Here is an 18,419-nt window from a genome sequence, read left to right as displayed (position 1 = left end):
CTGGCCCATACCCAATGTTGCCCTCATCCTGATGGCCATCTTTGTATTTGACGGTATCAAGCTGTGTGTATACCCTCGGTATAGAAACATCAAGGGCTGGATTTTGTGCTGGAGGCGGGGCTCCTGGTAACAGGCCGAAAAGGCACGGGAATCCCAGCTCTGCCTTTTAGCGACCTTCCCCCCACCCCCGCCCGAAGACATGCTCTCGTCTTTTTAAATCGATGTTTCAGGAGATGGGGAATATCACATCCATGAGATGCCAACCAATCAGAGGGTTGGCAGCTCAGCAATATCAGCAGCACGACCGGGAGCGGTGGCCACTGCCGGTCCTGGAGAGGCCTCAACCCTGCTACAGGATAAGGAGATTAGTCCAGAGAGAGAGTTAATGACAGAACAATAGACAGCTCTGTCCACAAGCACAAACATGAAAAACAAAGTTTAAGGCCGACACAAGGTAAAAACTTACAATCAAATAGAATATTAAAAAAGGCCAGTCATGCTGTGAAATTATCAAACTGATTGTTGTGTCCGGAAGGCTGATCGGAAAATGAGGGCCTGTTCCTCGAGCTTATATTGAGCTTCACTGAAACACTGCAGCAGACCAAGGACAGAAATGTGGGCATGGGAGCAGGGTGCTGAATTGAAATGGCAAGCAGCCAGAAGCTTGGGCTCATGTTTTCGGACTGAATGGAGGTGTTCCACAAAGCGGTCACCCATCTGCGTTTGGTCCCCCCCATGTAGAGGAGACTGTATTGTGAGCAGCGAATACAGTAGACTAAATTGTCAGAAGTACAACCTCGAAAAATTCCAGCAGATTTGTCCAATAAGATTTTCTTTCCCTAAATCCATGTTGACTCTGCCAAGTCAAATGATAATTCTTTAAGTAGAGAAAGGGAATGCTGGAGATGCCCAGCAGTCCGGGCGGTGTCTGCGGAGGAAGGGGAGGGGCCGACGCACCAGGTCCACGACGTGTGGAAGGGTCGCAGGCCTGGGGCACTGGCCCCACCCCTCCCTCTTTGGACGCCGCCCGACCTGCACCCTTTGATTTTATTGCAGATTTCCAGCATCTGCAGTATTTTGCTTTTATGATTCCTTAAGTGTTCTGCTTCCACGTCCCTAATAATACATTCTAGCATTTTCCCATGATCTGACACTTGAACATCTTAGTTTGGGGAAATTCTGCTCGAAATGTCTGTCCTACACTCCCATTGCTGCATCTCCTGTCACAAATACTTTGACTGACTGTGGTTCACTGGATGCTTTATTAGGAAAAAAACAGCTGGTCAGTCCAAATATGGCTGTCAAGGCTTGTGCATTTGCCTTGACCCTATGGTCCACGTTTCAGGTCTGGGTCTTAAATCCCCACTGCCCACCTTAAATGGCCACACGCAGGTGCCAGGTCTTATATGGGCGCAAGACCCAGGGCCACATCACAACTGAAGTGTTATGTAACCTGCCCTCACAATGAGAACCATGACATCATAGAAACTGCAGGGCTGTATAAAACACAGCGAAGTGATACAAACTGTGCACTTGTGCCTGCGAGAGCAACGATAAAGAATAAAGCCGAGTGTGTTAACATCATCAGAATTTTAACATCGTACTGAAAAACCAAACAACTTTCAATTCTTAGACTGTTTAATGAGTAACATCATGGACAAAGTCAATGTACTCACTGCTGTCCTTTCAGAAATTGCTGAGCAGAGTGACCATTCTCAGCACTATATAACATCTAACATCTATCATGTCGAGGAGGGGATCATTTCAGCTGAGGACCATGAGCGACAGACAGCTATGGAGACCACCTTACAGCTTCTGCAAGATTACTCACAGAAGCTTAACATCAGAACAGGTGCAGCTGGCAATATCGTGGGGACTTTAATTGGACGACTGATGCCGCGTTGTGCCGACAGTTCGTTTCCTGTGCGCCAGATGGCCCTGGACTCTGTATACATCCTGTTGTCCATTCAGTTAACATCTGAAGGCGCCAATCTAGAACAGCAACAGGAGCAACTGGAGTATCTAAACACCCTGAGACAAATAGACAACAACGTATCAGTCCTCCAACAATGTCATCAGGTGGCGGAGTTCATTTGCAAGCGTTTGCCCCACGACCAGCTGCGCAACATGCTGCTCATGGTCTTCGAGGGACTGTCCCATCAACACCTCAGCTGTTCCTTTGCAGCCGCTGTGCTTCTTAAAGTCACCATCAAGAGGCGAGGCAGCGAACTGCGGGAACACGTCTCCGAGATCCTTGAATTGCTGAGGGCTGCATTGGAGTCAGTTCCTCATGGAGATCTGAAAGACTCACTTCTACGTTCTGTCACCATGTTGGCCTGGCACAATACAGCAGCAGTCGTTCACCATCTCCTCACCTACCCAACCTCGGAGCAATTTGTCAACAATGTGTGGAGATCGGTGGCCGAAGAGACAACATGTGCCGGGAGGACTATCAAGGAGCTAGCGTACACACTTGGAAGAAGAACCTGCCCCATCAGTGGGAACAGAAGGCCATATTCAATCAATTTATCACTGGCTGCCATCTACGGGCTGCGTGAGTTTGTCACTACGCCCGAGTTGGCAGAGGTGGTGAATCCCTTGTTCCCACTGATTTTCAGTTCCCTACTTATATCCTTAAACAGCTGTGTTAATATTTCTCTGCTTCATCCTTTAGACAATGAATCGCAGCAGAGAGATTTCGCAGCTGAATTTGAAACATCATTAAGTGGGGAACTGTGTGAGAAGTGTGTACAGACTCTCAAGCTCCTTCTCGGTCAAACAACAAATGGGGTCATTGTTGAAAAGCTCAATAGAAACGGAGGATGGCACCAAATGACGAAGCTTAGCCACTTCGACAAGGGGGTTGTTCTGCTGGCCAGAGCAATGGCACAACATGCTGGCCACAGTCTGCCTCATATCGTTACCCAACTGGCTTCTCATATCATCAGGGTCCAAGACTGTCAGGCAGTTACAATAATCACCTTCTTTGGTGAACTGCTGAAAGCTCCACTGGTTTCAGGGTCTCAGCTCACAGACACTGTGGTAAACGGTTTGATCAGGTATTTGCTTTATGCCTCTCCGGTTACCCAGTTGCTGTGTGTCAGGGCCCTGAACAATGTTAACTTCGGAGCGCACAGACAGTCTTGGAGCGTGATGGGTATGATGATTAGCCTGTTGGGGAACCAGGAGAAGTCGGATTTGTTAACTCATGCGGTGCTGTCCTGCCTGAATAAAAACATCCTAGAGTCAACGGCAAACACCATCCAGCCGTTTGTGGATCCAATCCTTCGCATGATCCAGCCACTCTTCGGGGCAGAGTGTGAGAAAGTGCGGGTGGAAGCATTCAACCTGTTGGGGAACCTAACCAAATGCGGAATTGGTGAGTCCACGTCTTTATTCTCCCAGCAGATCCATGCCAATCTGGTGCGCTTGTTGTTGCACCTGGATGGAAAGAGTGAGGAGATGACCCGCTCTTGCGCTTCAGCACTGTGGGTGATCTTCCCACTCATTGGATCTGTGAAGGGGTCCTCTGTAATTGAAAACTATCTAGAGGAGCCCAATGGGAGATACGTGGACTTCCTCAAACGCATCTCTCGCCATTTGGTCAGAGATTTCACCGACAGGGTGAATGACTACACCAAGGATTGTGAGCCATTTTTCAATGATGACCAGGAGCAGCTCCGAGATAACGCAAAGACCTTGTCAACGTTCCTCCTGAGGCAGCCAGTGTGTTCCCGAGTCAGCCAATGGGCCACCTGGTGCAAGAACTGCATAATAAACTGCTGCTGTCGAGTGCCAGAGTAAAGCCGAAAGAGACCGAGGCCCAGATCTTCATCCACCACCTCCTTAACATCAAACTGATCCTCTTCTCGACATGATCTGTACATATGTAAATATTGTAAATAAAGGTTCTGTTGTTCTGTTTTAGTCATAAATATCTGTCGTGCTATTGTAATTATTGGTGGATCTTCAAACAGTGCAGTTTCTGCTGATGAACACACACACACACACACACACACACACACACACACACACACACACACACACACACACACACACACACACACAGGCTTACACATAGACACCAAACATCGCAACTCAAGACAATTTATCACAAGGGACACCCTCGTTCACAATCATGGGAAATGATTAAACTGTAGATGATTGGGGAACAAAGCTTCAGAGAACAACATTTACAACTGATAGAGAGACTGAGCAATAAGACAGAGATAAATATATTGATAAACAACATGCAGACAGGTAAAATAAATTCTTGGAAACTAATAAACACATATGCAAAACACATTTCTAAATAACACACAGATATGTCTATAATGATACTGTTTTTTTGGCTGTCCGCACCATTTTGATTGGTCAGTTTAAGGGGGGTTTCTGTTGGTGGGTGGTGCCTGTCACACACACAGAGGACTGGAGTGCGTGATGCACGTAGGCTGCCAACTGTTGTTGGCTGCAGCAAGAGCAGGCTGGGATTTGGGGAGAAGAAAAACAGGGGAAGGTAAGGGGAGCATAACAACAAAGTTAACCTGGCTGGAGAGATTGTTTTTGTATGGAATGGGATGGGATTGATGGGACAAATGGGGATGGCACAAGAGGGATGGAAGGAATGGAATGAAGGTGGTATGGGGTGGGGATAGCATGGGTGGGAAGGCATTGGGAAGGGTGAAATGGTATGGGATGGGGATGGAATGAGATGGAGCTAATGGCATGGGGGGGTTGTGTCTGAGATGGTGGAATTGGTTAAGAATAGCAAAATGGAGGGGAATTATTATTATTCAAAAGCTTTTCATTGCACTAAAAATGAAGATTCAGTAGATTGGAATGAAAACATTTTGGAAAAGCTGCTGGAAAAGCAGTGATGATGGGCAAGCTGAGGTGGATCTTCCAGGAGAGTAACGGAAAGGAACGGACCGGCGGGAGGAACATGGATCGGGCAGCAGTTAAGTAAAGCCTGAGGTTCACGGCCTACAGCACTTACCTTCCGCGAGAGCAGCGGAGAGGAGCGGACCTGCGGTAGGAACACTGAGCAGCGAGCAGTTAAGTAAAGCCTGAGGTTCACGGCCTACAGCACTTACCTTCCGCGAGAGCAGCGGAGAGGAGCGGACCTGCGGTAGGAACACTGAGCAGCGAGCAGTTAAGTAAAGCCTGAGGTTCACGGCCTACAGCACTTACCTTCCGGGAGAGCAGCGGAGAGGAGCTGACCTGCGGTAGGAACACTGAACAGGGAGCAGTTAAATAAAGACAGAGGCTTGCGGCCTACAACCCTTACCTTCTGGGAGAGCAGCGGGGAGGAGCTGACCTGCGGTAGGAACACTGAGCAGGGAGCAGTTAAATAAAGACAGAGGCTTGCGGCCTACAGCACTTACCTTCTGGGAGAGCAGCGGAGAAGAGCGCTGGCGCGCCTGAGTTTAAAAGAAAAGTCAATAGTGACATCACAAGGAAGCTGCAAGGTTGATTGGTTGGTTAGAAACTACTGTTAGTGAGTATCTGTAAATAGCTGGGTTGTAGCATTTCAAAAACTGGCAGACTAAAAACGAGTAAAATATAGAAGTATTGATAATAAGGAAAAAGTGAGTAGCTGGTGAGTGTTATCTTTTTTGAGTAAGGTTTATTTTAACCAGTACATTGTATTGATTAGTAGGAGGATTTATCAGTATTGGTAAGGTTTTATTAATAGTTGCAAGGTGTTTCACTATGGCTAACATTTATAGTTTATAGCAATAGGAAAGGGTTAACTAATAAATAAAGGAATGGCAGGGTTGTAACCTAGTCTTCAGACAAAGTAAAGATAGAGGGCAGGGGGATCATTGGAGCAGTTCAAGAAGATCATAAGGAATAGGAGCAGGTGTAGTCCATTCGGCCCCTCGAGCATGCTGCACAATTCAGTAAGATCATAGCTGATCTGATTGTGGCCTTCACGCCACTTCCCTGCCTGACCACCATAACCCTTGACTCCCTTGTAGGCCAAATATCTGTCTAACTCAGCCTTGAATATATTCAATGACCCAGCCTGCACTGCTCTCTGGGGAAGAGTATTCCAAAGTCTAATGACCCGCTGAGAGAAGCAATTCCTCCTCATCCCCATCGTAAATGGGAGGCCTCTTATTTTTAAACTATGCCCCTCGTTCGATATACCCCCCCATGAGAGGAAACATGTCAAGTCCCCTCAGCATCTTATATGTTTCAATAAGATTACCTCTCATTCTTCTGAACTCCAGTGAGGATCGGCCCAACTCGCTCAATCTTTCCTCATAAGTCGACCCCTTCATTCCATGAATTATCCTAGTGAACCGTCTCTGAACTACTTCCAGTGCAAGTATATCTCTCTTTAAGTAAGGAGACCAAATCATTATACAGTACTCTCGGTGCAATCTCACCAATTCCTTGTACAGATTTATTTATTTATTTAGAGATACAGCACTGAAACAGGCCCTTCGGCCCACCGAGTCTGTGCCGACCAACAACCACTCATTTATACTAACCCTACAGGAATCCCATATTCCCTATCACCTACCGACACTAGGGGCAATTTACAACGGCCAATTTACCTACCACCTGCAAGTCTTTGGCTGTGGGAGGAAACCAGAGCACCCGGGGAAAACGCACGCGGTCACATAGAGAACTTGCAAACTCCACACAGGCAGTACCCAGAATCGAACCCGGGTCCCTGGAGCTGTGAGGCTGCGGTGCTAACTACTGTGCCACTGTGCCGCCCTAAATGTAGCAAGATGTCCCTATTTACATACTCCATCCCACTTGCAATAAAGACCAACATTCCATTTGCCTTCCAAATTATTTGCTGTACCTGCATGCTAACCTTTTGGGATTCATGGATAAGGACACCCAGATCCCTCTATACCACAGCATTCAGCAGCCTCGCCACGTAAATAGTATTCTGCTTTTCTATTCTTCCCGGCAAAGTGGACAACCTCACATTTTCCCACATGATGCTCCGTCTGCACATTTTTGCCCACTCAGTAATATATCTCTTTGCAGACTCTTTTTGTTCTCCTCGCAACTTGCTCTCCGACCTATCTTTCTATCGTCTTTTCTGTGAGCACAATTCAATCAATTGCCAGGTTGGCCAGCAGGTTAGTCATGTGACTAGCTCTTTCTTTGACAAAGCATCGCCTGTGAGGTTTGTTGATTCTTCAAAGCTTACTGGACACACTCAGTGTGGGGGTGCGGGGGGTGGGGCGAGACATAGAGTAACATAGAGTCAATTAGGGCACAGAAGGAGGCTATTCAGCCCATCGAGTCCATGCCAGCTCTCCACAGAGCTATGCAGTCAGTCCCACTCCCGGGCCCGATTCCCCCAGCCCTGCAGGTGTATTTCTCTCCAATTCCACCACCCTTGTGGGCAGCGACTTCCAGGTCATTACCTCCCACTGCAAGCCTCGCTCTTTGCCTCAGAGCCTCCAAGATCATCTTCCAGTCCACAGTCCACTCCGTTCAGCAGGATGAGATGTGCTTGCATTTCTTCTTCCAAAAGGTACACAGAGAGAGAGAGAGAGAGCTCGGTGATCAGCAGCCTGGTGGAGAGCAGATGGACCCAATAGCAGATTTCCTCCCCAGAACCCATTATGGAGAGCACGTCCATCATGTAGGTGTACGCTATCCTGTCAAATGCCTTGTCCTGGTTCAAGCTGATGAGGCAGGTTCCATCAGTATCAGCAAATGCCAGGCTGTACAACCGGCCTGAAGCCCACAAACAGCATGGCCTCGCAGTCCTTCCTGTCATCTACCACGGAATGATTTGATGACAGTACGCGGGAGAGTCTGGACAAACCGCTAAATCTGGGTGAGCTGACAAAGTTTGTCATGTCCTTCAAGATGAGTAAAACTTCCAGAAATGACGGTTTACCAGTTGAGTTGTATTTGACTGTGGAACCTGATCGGCCCAGACCTGCTGGAAGTGTACAAGAGAAGCTTCTGGATGACAGCCTGTCAGAATCCAGGAGGAAAGGCAGCATCCCCCCCATCTATAATCAGAAGGGATAAAGGGAAGAAATCAGAAATTGGCGGCCCATTTCACTGCTTAATGCAGACTGTAAAATTTTGTCCAAGATCATTACCAATCGGGTCAAGATCAGACCTGCGCTGTAGCTGGCAGGAAGATCTCTGTTGGCCTTGTGCTACTCAGGGATATGATCACCTATGTGTGGAACCTGCCTCATCAGCTTGAACCAGGACAAGGCATTTGACAGGATATCGTACACCTACATGATGGACGTGCTCTCCATAATGGGTTCTGGGGAGGAAATCTGCTATTGGATCCATCTGCTCTCCACCAACATCAGTAGCGCAGTTTCAATCAATGGGTGGGAATGGGAAAGCTTTCTGATCAAATCTGGAGTCAGGAAAGGCTGTCCTCTCTCTTCTGTCTTGATTGTTTGCTGTTTGAACTTTTTTCTGAATCCATCAGGAAGGATGTGGGCATAAGAGGGGTGACAATCCCAGGCAGCGGAGACACTCAGGTTAGAGCCTTCCTGTACATGGACGATGCCATCATTTTCTGCTCAGATCCGCTGTCAGTTCACAGGCTGATGAGCATCCGCGACTAGTTCAAACTGACCTTGGGAGCCAAAATAAATTACATCAAGATCGAGGCCATGTTCTTTGGGAACTGGGCCGACTGATCCTTTGTCCCCTTTGCCATCAGGTCAGGCTATTTGAAGGTGCTGGGAATATGGTTCGGAAGGGCCGTGGTGTGCGTCAAAAACTGGGAGGAGTGTATAGCCAAGGTCAAACTGAAACTGTGAATGTGGGAGCGATGCTCCCTCTCCATTGCGGGTACGAGCCTGGCCATCTGGTGCGATGTGTTCTCAGTGTTCCTGAACATGGTGCAGGTCTGGCCCATACCCAATGTTGCCCTCATCCTGATGGCCATCTTTGTATTTGACGGTATCAAGCTGTGTGTAGACCCTCGGTATAGAAACATCAAGGGCTGGATTTTGTGCTGGAGGCGGGTCTCCTGGTACCAGGCCGAAAAGGCACGGGAATCCCAGCTCTGCCTTTTAGCGCCCTTCCCCCCACCCCCGCCCGAAGACGTTCTCTCGTCTTTTTAAATCGATGTTTCAGGAGATGGGGAATGTCACATCCAAGAGATGCCTTCCAATCAGAGGGTTGGCAGCTCAGCAATATCAGCAGCACGACCGGGAGCGGTGGCCACTGCCGGTCCTGGAGAGGCTTCAACCCTGCTACAGGAAAAGGGGATTAGTCCAGAGAGAGAGTTAATGACAGAACAATAGACAGCTCTGTCCACAAGCACAAACATGAAAAACAAAGTTTAAGGCAGACACAAGGTAAAAACGTACAATCAAATATAATATTAAAAAAGGCCAGTCATGCTGTGAAATTATCAAACTGATTGTTGTGTCCGGAAGGCTGATCGGAAAATGAGGGCCTGTTCCTCGAGCTTATATTGAGCTTCACTGAAACACTGCAGCAGACCAAGGACAGAAATGTGGGCATGGGAGCAGGGTGCTGAATTGAAATGGCAAGCAGCCAGAAGCTTGGGCTCATGTTTTCGGACTGAATGGAGGTGTTCCACAAAGCGGTCACCCATCTGCGTTTGGTCCCCCCCATGTAGAGGAGACTGTATTGTGAGCAGCGAATACAGTAGACTAAATTGTCAGAAGTACAACCTCGAAAAATTCCAGCAGATTTGTCCAATAAGATTTTCTTTCCCTAAATCCATGTTGACTCTGCCAAGTCAAATGATAATTCTTTAAGTAGAGAAAGGGAATGCTGGAGATGCCCAGCAGTCCGGGCGGTGTCTGCGGAGGAAGGGGAGGGGCCGACGCGCCAGGTCCACGACGTGTGGAAGGGTCGCAGGCCTGGGGCACCGGCCCCACCCCTCCCTCTTTGGACGCCGCCCGACCTGCACCCTCTGATTTTATTGCAGATTTCCAGCATCTGCAGTATTTTGCTTTTATGATTCCTTAAGTGTTCTGCTTCCACGTCCCTAATAATACATTCTAGCATTTTCCCATGATCTGACACTTGAACATCTTAATTTGGGGAAATTCTGCTCGAAATGTCTGTCCTACACTCCCATTGCTGCATCTCCTGTCACAAATACTTTGACTGACTGTGGTTCACTGGATGCTTTATTAGGAAAAAAACAGCTGGTCAGTCCAAATATGGCTGTCAAGGCTTGTGCATTTGCCTTGTGCCGATGGTCCACGTTTCAGGTCATGGTCTTAAATCCCCACTGCCCACCTTAAATGGCCACACGCAGGTGCCAGGTCTTATATGGGCGCAAGACCCAGGGCCACATCACAACTGAAGTGTTATGTAACCTGCCCTCACAATGAGAACCATGACATCATAGAAACTGCAGGGCTGTATAAAACACAGTGAAGTGATACAGACTGTGCACTTGTGCCTGCGAGAGCAACGATAAAGAATAAAGACGAGTGTGTTAACATCATCAGAATTTTAACATCGTCCTGAAAAACCAAACAAATTTCAATTCTTAGACTGTTTAATGAGTAACATCATGGACAAAGTCAATGTATTCACTGCTGTCCTTTCAGAAATTGCTGAGCAGAGTGACCATTCTCAGCACTATATAACATCTAACATCTATCATGTCGAGGAGGGGATCATTTCAGCTGAGGACCATGAGCGACAGACAGCTATGGAGACCACCTTACAGCTTCTGCAAGATTACTCACAGAAGCTTAACATCAGAACAGGTGCAGCTGGCAATATCGTGGGGACTTTAATTGGACGACTGATGCCGCGTTGTGCCGACAGTTCGTTTCCTGTGCGCCAGATGGCCCTGGACTCTGTATACATCCTGTTGTCCATTCAGTTAACATCTGAAGGCGCCAATCTAGAACAGCAACAGGAGCAACTGGAGTATCTAAACACCCTGAGACAATCAGACAAGAACGTATCAGTCCTCCAACAATGTCATCAGGTCGCGGAGTTCATTTGCAAGCGTTTGCCCCATGACCAGCTGCGCAACATGCTGCTCATGGTCTTCGAGGGACTGTCCCATCAACACCTCAGCTGTTCCTTTGCAGCCGCTGTGCTTCTTAAAGTCACCATCAAGAGGCGAGGCAGCGAACTGCGGGAACACGTCTCCGAGATCCTTGAATTGCTGAGGGCTGCATTGGAGTCAGTTCCTCATGGAGATCTGAAAGACTCACTTCTACGTTCTGTCACCATGTTGGCCTGGCACAATACAGCAGCAGTCGTTCACCATCTCCTCACCTACCCAGCCTCGGAGCAATTTGTTAACAATGTGTGGAGATCGGTCGCCGAAGAGACAACATGTGCCGGGAGGACTATCAAGGAGCTAGCGTACACACTTGGAAGAAGAACCTGCCCCATCAGTGGGAACAGAAGGCCATATTCAATCAATTTATCACTGGCTGCCATCTACGGGCTGCGTGAGTTTGTCACTACGCCCGAGTTGGCAGAGGTGGTGAATCCCTTGTTCCCACTGATTTTCAGTTCCCTACTTATATCCTTAAACAGCTGTGTTAATATTTCTCTGCTTCATCCTTTCGACAATGAATCGCAGCAGAGAGATTTCGCAGCTGAATTTGAAACATCATTAAGTGGGGAACTGTGTGAGAAGTGTGTACAGACTCTCAAGCTCCTTCTCGGTCAAACAACAAATGGGGTCATTGTTGAAAAGCTCAATAGAAACGGAGGATGGCACCAAATGACGAAGCTTAGCCACTTCGACAAGGGGGTTGTTCTGCTGGCCAGAGCAATGGCACAACATGCTGGCCACAGTCTGCCTCATATCGTTACCCAACTGGCTTCTCATATCATCAGGGTCCAAGACTGTCAGGCAGTTACAATAATCACCTTCTTTGGTGAACTGCTGAAAGCTCCACTGGTTTCAGGGTCTCAGCTCACAGACACTGTGGTAAACGGTTTGATCAGGTATTTGCTTTATGCCTCTCCGGTTACCCAGTTGCTGTGTGTCAGGGCCCTGAACAATGTTAACTTCGGAGCGCACAGACAGTCTTGGAGCATGATGGGTATGATGATTAGCCTGTTGGGGAACCAGGAGAAGTCGGATTTGTTAACTCATGCGGTGCTGTCCTGCCTGAATAAAAACATCCTAGAGTCAACGGCAAACACCATCCAGCCGTTTGTGGATCCAATCCTTCGCATGATCCAGCCACTCTTCGGGGCAGAGTGTGAGAAAGTGCGGGTGGAAGCATTCAACCTGTTGGGGAACCTAACCAAATGCGGAATTGGTGAGTCCACGTCTTTATTCTCCCAGCAGATCCATGCCAATCTGGTGCGCTTGTTGTTGCACCTGGATGGAAAGAGTGAGGAGATGACACGCTCTTGCGCTTCAGCACTGTGGGTGATCTTCCCACTCATTGGATCTGTGAAGGGGTCCTCTGTAATTGAAAACTATCTAGAGGAGCCCAATGGGAGATACGTGGACTTCCTCAAACGCATCTCTCGCCATTTGGTCAGAGATTTCCCCGACAGGGTGAATGACTACACCAAGGATTGTGAGCCATTTTTCAATGATGACCAGGAGCAGCTCCGAGATAACGCAAAGACCTTGTCAACGTTCCTCCTGAGGCAGCCAGTGTGTTCCCGAGTCAGCCAGTGGGCCACCTGGTGCAAGAACTGCATAATAAACTGCTGCTGTCGAGTGCCAGAGTAAAGCCGAAAGAGACCGAGGCCCAGATCTTCATCCACCACCTCCTTAACATCAAACTGATCCTCTTCTCGACATGATCTGTACATATGTAAATATTGTAAATAAAGGTTCTGTTGTTCTGTTTTAGTCATAAATATCTGTCGTGCTATTGTAATTATTGGTGGATCTTCAAACAGTGCAGTTTCTGCTGATGAACACACACACACACACACACACAGGCTTACACATAGACACCAAACAAACATCGCAACTCAAGACAATTTATCGCAAGGGACACCCTCGCTCACAATCATGGGAAATGATTAAACTGGAGATGATTGGGGAACAAAGCTTCAGAGAACATAGGGCGGCACAGTGGCGCAGTGGTTAGCACTACAGCCTCACAGCTCCAGGGACCCGGGTTCGATCCTGGGTATTGCCTGTGTGGAGTTTGCAAGTTCTCCCTGTGTCTGCGTGGGTTTTCTCCGGGTGCTCCGGTTTCCTCCCACAAGCCAAAAGACTTGCAGGTTGATAGGTAAATTGGCCATTATAAATTGTCACTAGTATAGGTAGGTGGTAGGGAAATATTGGGACAGGTGGGGATGTTTGGTCGGAATATGGGATTAGTGTAGGATTAGAATAAATGGGTGGTTGATGGTCGGCACAGACTCGGTGGGCCGAAGGGCCTGTTTCAGTGCTGTATCTCTAATCTAATCTAACAACATTTACAACTGATAGAGAGACTGAGCAATAAGACAGAGATAAATATATTGATAAACAACATGCAGACAGGTAAAATAAATTCTTGGAAACTAATAAACACATATGCAAAACACATTTCTAAATAACACACAGATATGTCTATAATGATACTGTTTTTTTGGCTGTCCGCACCATTTTGATTGGTCAGTTTAAGGGGGGTTTCTGTTGGTGGGTGGTGCCTGTCACACACACAGAGGACTGGAGTGCGTGATGCACGTAGGCTGCCAACTGTTGTTGGCTGCAGCAAGAGCAGGCTGGGATTTGGGGAGAAGAAAACAGGGGAAGGTAAGGGGAGCATAACAACAAAGTTAACCTGGCTGGAGAGATTGTTTTTGTATGGAATGGGATGGGATTGATGGGACAAATGGGGATGGCACAAGAGGGATGGAAGGAATGGAATGAAGGTGGTATGGGGTGGGGATAGCATGGGTGGGAAGGCATTGGGAAGGATGAAATGGTATGGGATGGGGATGGAATGAGATGGAGCTAATGGCATGGGGGGGTGTGTCTGAGATGGTGGAATTGGTTAAGAATAGCAAAATGGAGGGGAATTATTATTATTCAAAAGCTTTTCATTGCACTAAAAATGAAGATTCAGTAGATTGGAATGAAAACATTTTGGAAAAGCTGCTGGAAAAGCTGTGATGATGGGCAAGCTGAGGTGGATCTTCCAGGAGAGTAACGGAAAGGAAAGGACCGGCGGGAGGAACATGGATCGGGCAGCAGTTAAGTAAAGCCTGAGGTTCACGGCCTACAGCACTTACCTTCCGCGAGAGCAGCGGAGAGGAGCTGACCTGCGGTAGGAACACTGAGCAGGGAGCAGTTAAATAAAGAGGCTTGCGGCCGACAGCACTTACTTTCCGGGATAGCAGCGGGGAGGAGCTGACCTGCGGTAGGAACACTGAGCAGGGAGCAGTTAAATAAAGACAGAGGCTTGCGGCCTACAACACTTACCTTCCGGGAGAGCAGCGGAGAAGAGCGCTGGCGCGCCTGAGTTTAAAAGAAAAGTCAATAGTGACATCACAAGGAAGCTGCAAGGTTGATTGGTTGGTTAGAAACTACTGTTAGTGAGTATCTATAAATAGCTGGGTTGTAGCATCTCAAAAACTGGCAGACTAAAAACGAGTAAAATATAGAAGTATTGATAATAAGGAAAAAGTGAGTAGCTGGTGAGTTATCTTTTTTGAGTAAGGTTTATTTTAACCAGTACATTGTATTGATTAGTAGGAGGATTTATCAGTATTGGTAAGGTTTTATTAATAGTTGCAAGGTGTTTCACTATGGCTAACATTTATAGTTTATAGCAATAGTAAAGGGTTAACTAATAAATAAAGGAATGGCAGGGTTGTAACCTAGTCTTCAGACAAAGTAAAGATAGAGGGCAGGGGGATCATTGGAGCAGTTCAAGAAGATCATAAGGAATAGGAGCAGGTGTAGTCCATTCGGCCCCTCGAGCCTGCTGCACAATTCAGTAAGATCATAGCTGATCTGATTGTGGCCTTCACGCCACTTCCCTGCCTGACCACCATAACCCTTGACTCCCTTGTAGGCCAAATATCTGTCTAACTCAGCCTTGAATATATTCAATGACCCAGCCTGCACTGCTCTCTGGGGAAGAGTATTCCAAAGTCTAATGACCCGCTGAGAGAAGCAATTCCTCCTCATCCCCATCGTAAATGGGAGGCCTCTTATTTTTAAACTATGCCCCTCGTTCGATATACCCCCCCATGAGAGGAAACATGTCAAGTCCCCTCAGCATCTTATATGTTTCAATAAGATCACCTCTCATTCTTCTGAACTCCAGTGAGGATCGGCCCAACTCGCTCAATCTTTCCTCATAAGTCGACCCCTTCATTCCATGAATTAGCCTAGTGAACCGTCTCTGAACTACTTCCAGTGCAAGTATATCTCTCTTTAAGTAAGGAGACCAAATCATTATACAGTACTCTAGGTGCAATCTCACCAATGCCTTGTACAGATTTATTTATTTATTTAGAGATACAGCACTGAAACAGGCCCTTCGGCCCACCGAGTCTGTGCCGACCAACAACCACTCATTTATACTAACCCTACAGGAATCCCATATTCCCTATCACCTACCGACACTAGGGGCAATTTACAACGGCCAATTCACCTACCACCTGCAAGTCTTTGGCTGTGGGAGGAAACCAGAGCACCCGGGGAAAACGCACGCGGTCACATAGAGAACTTGCAAACTCCACACAGGCAGTACCCAGAATCGAACCCGGGTCCCTGGAGCTGTGAGGCTGCGGTGCTAACTACTGTGCCACTGTGCCGCCCTAAATGTAGCAAGATGTCCCTATTTACATACTCCATCCCACTTGCAATAAAGACCAACATTCCATTTGCCTTCCAAATTATTTGCTGTACCTGCATGCTAACCTTTTGGGATTCATGGATAAGGACACCCAGATCCCTCTATACCACAGCATTCAGCAGCCTCGCCACGTAAATAGTATTCTGCTTTTCTATTCTTCCCGCCAAAGTGGACAACCTCACATTTTCCCACATGATGCTCCGTCTGCACATTTTTGCCCACTCAGTAATATATCTCTTTGCAGACTCTTTTTGTTCTCCTCGCAACTTGCTCTCCGACCTATCTTTCTATCGTCTTTTCTGTGAGCACAATTCAATCAATTGCCAGGTTGGCCAGCAGGTTAGTCATGTGACTAGCTCTTTCTTTGACAAAGCATCGCCTGTGAGGTTTGTTGATTCTTCAAAGCTTACTGGACACACTCAGTGTGGGGGCGCGGGGGGTGGGGCGAGACATAGAGTAACATAGAGTCAATTAGGGCACAGAAGGAGGCTATTCAGCCCATCGTGTCCATGCCAGCTCTCCACAGAGCTATGCAGTCAGTCCCACTCCCGGGCCCGATTCCCCCAGCCCTGCAGGTGTATTTCTCTCCAATTCCACCACCCTTGTGGGCAGCGACTTCCAGGTCATTACCTCCCACTGCAAGCCTCGCTCTTTGCCTCAGAGCCTCCAAGATCATCTTCCAGTCCACAGTCCACTCCGTTCAGCAGTATGAGATGTGCTTGCATTTCTTCTTCCAAAAGGTACACAGAGAGAGAGAGAGAGAGAGCTCGGTGATCAGCAGCCTGGTGGAGAGCAGATGGATCCAATAGCAGATTTCCTCCCTAGAACCCATTATGGAGAGCACGTCCATCATGTAGGTGTACGATATCCTGTCAAATGCCTTGTCCTGGTTCAAGCTGATGAGGCAGGTTCCATCAGTATCAGCAAATGCCAGGCTGTACAACCGGCCTGAAGCCCACAAACAGCATGGCCTCGCAGTCCTTCCTGTCATCTACCACGGAATGATTTGTTGACAGTACGCGGGAGAGTCTGGACAAACCGCTAACTCTGGGTGAGCTGACAAAGTTTGTCATGTCCTTCAAGATGAGTAAAACTTCCAGAAATGACGGTTTACCAGTTGAGTTGTATTTGACTGTGGAACCTGATTGGCCCAGACCTGCTGGAAGTGTACAAGAGAAGCTTCTGGATGACAGCCTGTCAGAATCCAGGAGGAAAGGCAGCATCCCCCCCATCTATAATCAGAAGGGATAAAGGGAAGAAATCAGAAATTGGCGGCCCATTTCACTGCTTAATGCAGACTGTAAAATTTTGTCCAAGATCATTACCAATCGGGTCATGATCAGACCTGCGCTGTAGCTGGCAGGAAGATCTCTGTTGGCCTTGTGCTACTCAGGGATATGATCACCTATGTGTGGAACCTGCCTCATCAGCTTGAACCAGGACAAGGCATTTGACAGGATATCGTACACCTACATGATGGACGTGCTCTCCATAATGGGTTCTGGGGAGGAAATCTGCTATTGGATCCATCTGCTCTCCACCAACATCAGTAGCGCAGTTTCAATCAATGGGTGGGAATGGGAAAGCTTTCTGATCAAATCTGGAGTCAGGAAAGGCTGTCCTCTCTCTTCTGTCTTGATTGTTTGCTGTTTGAACTTTTTTCTGAATCCATCAGGAAGGATGTGGGCATAAGAGGGGTGACAATCCCAGGCAGCGGAGACACTCAGGTTAGAGCCTTCCTGTACATGGACGATGCCATCATTTTCTGCTCAGATCCGCTGTCAGTTCACAGGCTGATGAGCATCCGCGACTAGTTCAAACTGGCCTTGGGAGCCAAAATAAATTACATCAAGATCGAGGCCATGTTCTTTGGGAACTGGGCCGACTGATCCTTTGTCCCCTTTGCCATCAGGTCAGGCTATTTGAAGGTGCTGGGAATATGGTTCGGAAGGGCCGTGGTGTGCGTCAAAAACTGGGAGGAGTGTATAGCCAAGGCCAAACTGAAACTGTGAATGTGGGAGCGATGCTCCATCTCCATTGCGGGTACGAGCCTGGCCATCTGGTGCGATGTGTTCTCAGTGTTCCTGAACATGGTGCAGGTCTGGCCCATACCCAATGTTGCCCTCATCCTGATGGCCATCTTTGTATTTGACGGTATCAAGCTGTGTGTAGACCCTCGGTATAGAAACATCAAGGGCTGGATTTTGTGCTGGAGGCGGGGCTCCTGGTACCAGGCCGAAAAGGCACGGGAATCCCAGCTCTGCCTTTTAGCGCCCTTCCCCCCACCCCCACCTGAACACATGCTCTCGTCTTTTTAAATCGATGTTACAGGAGATGGGGAATGTCACATCCATGAGATGCCGACCAATCAGAGGGTTGGCAGCTCAGCAATATCAGCAGCACGACCGGGAGCGGTGGCCACTGCCGGTCCTGGAGAGGCCTCAACCCTGCTACAGGAAAAGGAGATTAGTCCAGAGAGAGAGTTAATGACAGAACAATAGACAGCTCTGTCCACAAGCACAAACATGAAAAACAAAGTTTAAGGCAGACACAAGGTAAAAACTTACAATCAAATATAATATTAAAAAAGGCCAGTCATGCTGTGAAATTATCAAACTGATTGTTGAGTCCGGAAGGCTGATCGGAAAATGAGGGCCTGTTCCTCGAGCT

Source organism: Heterodontus francisci, chromosome 31 (assembly GCF_036365525.1).
Source record: "Heterodontus francisci isolate sHetFra1 chromosome 31, sHetFra1.hap1, whole genome shotgun sequence".
Classification (NCBI taxonomy): Eukaryota; Metazoa; Chordata; class Chondrichthyes; order Heterodontiformes; family Heterodontidae; genus Heterodontus; species Heterodontus francisci.
Note: the sequence above shows the minus strand (reverse complement) of the source record.